The sequence below is a fragment of the Pungitius pungitius genome, chromosome 5, assembly GCF_949316345.1.
Source record: "Pungitius pungitius chromosome 5, fPunPun2.1, whole genome shotgun sequence".
In the NCBI taxonomy this organism is placed as follows: Eukaryota; Metazoa; Chordata; class Actinopteri; order Perciformes; family Gasterosteidae; genus Pungitius; species Pungitius pungitius.
The window spans coordinates 4,452,693-4,454,684 of NC_084904.1; positions in this window are offsets into that span (position 1 = coordinate 4,452,693).

Consider the following 1,992-nt stretch of genomic DNA (forward strand, 5'->3'; position numbering starts at 1 on the left):
TCCTGTGGACAACCTTAAACTGTCTGGCACAGGGTGTAGATTTGTTTACCCTTTTTAGTGCATCCACCCTCCAATTCTCTGTTACATTCAAATTCAACTCACTTGTGCCTTTACCAATGCAGGAAGGATGAATAGCATGGTTGATCCTCCAAGATGCACCAATCCGTCTCTGGGGCAATATCCCATTATAATTTTTTATAAATGTCAGTTACCCAAAACTAAAAAAGGATTTAGGAAGAGCCACCATGTCCCTTGAGGGTTGAACCCAGATAAGGTTTAAAGTACAGAAATTTGGGGCATTTGGCATTAGTGACAGCGACGTGTAGGTTGCTCCATCTAAGATCATTCCAGTCATGGGAAAAAAATATTGTGAAAAAAGTCAAAATATGTAGGGTCAAAAAAGAAAAGATTTTTTCAAATAATAGGTAAAAAATTATTATAAAAAATATATATGTAAGGTCAATATATATATAATATATATATATATATTATTAGGGCCATTATTTTTTCAGACGTGGACTTAGTTACCCTGGTCCTTAAACCAGTCATCTGGTGCAGTGTGGGTTGGGTGTGGGTCCTTGTACGTCCACGCTAGCTGCTAATTGTGTTGCGTTGAGGTGATACTTGAGGCTCGATGTGAATTCCTTGTTGCACAGCTTGCACACAACCATGCTCTTATCGACGCTGCCATCCGTGTGTTTATTATAATAAGATTTCCCATTCATGGGGCCAACCTACAAGGTCTTGTCAGCTTCTTCATTCATGTTCACTGTGGTTTGTTGTTGTCTGAAGTCATGAACGCTAAGTTGGTGCTCCAGTGTAATTGGTCCTCCGAAACTCATCCAGTGAGAAACGTTCCGCGGTGCAAAAAATAAGTGTAAAAATGTGAATCTTAATTCACATTGTAATTAAGTAATCGTAATTAACGCGCTAAAGTCCCGGCCCTAATTTTTTATTTTGAAATAAGGAAACGTCCTGTAACGGTGACTTATAAGCAGGAAGTGAAGGAAGAGCGTGGCTCAGAACCGCTGTTTTCTGTAGTTTCCGAGAGACGCTTATTCCGGTTGAGACATGGCAGCAAGGATTATTGGCCACCCGTTCTGAAACCGGATCTGGCCCTTTCATGGCTGCCCGAACATGGGCCAAATCTGGCATTATAGAATCTGGCTTACTCTGGTTGAGACATAAGATGACAGTGTTACGTGTACGGTTATGTGTACATGTGTGTATTCGATGTTTGAGTCCTAGCTGCAGCTCCCTGATGAGTGATTGATGGCACCTGGATGAAAGTGTGGCCTTCACCTATATAGGCGCCTCCTTGCTCTCTCTCCTCTGCCTGCCACTAGATCCTGGTCTCGAGTTTGAGTTGCACCTTGTGCTGTTCCTGTATTGCAATAAACTGTCCCCTTTGGGGGTTTTGCCTCTACCTTGGCGTTGTTGTCCATTGTTATGTTGCGGCTTCCGAGCCGGTCGTAAGAGTACTAAAAATACTACTAGTAGTAGTAGTGACACTGCAAATGATATGACTCTTACTACTATAACAAAAGGACAACTAGTATTTATACTGCTATTAATTCTACATGTACTACTACAAATACAACTATGACTAGTTCTGTATCCAGGGATAGTCCGTAGAGGTGTTTTTAGTTTGTGTCACAAGCTGTTTAGGCTTCTGCTATCCTGATGTCATTGGGGAGCTCGTTCCACTATTTACGAGCCAGCACAGCAACGTGTTGGGATGTTGTCGAGTGTTTAACGCTCTGTAAGGGGGAAACAAGCAGATTCCAAATTCCAATGAACGAATGTACACACCTCTGGATCTTACAGAGGGGGAGTTTACTGTAAAAAGTTTAAAAGTTTAATGCTGTAGTTTAAAGCTACAGATTTTGTATTTATTTACATTTACAATATACTTTAGAACAGTTATGTTGTTACATTTGAAGAATAAAAATAGCCTTGGCAATTAAAAAAAAAAAAAGAATCTCTTTAATG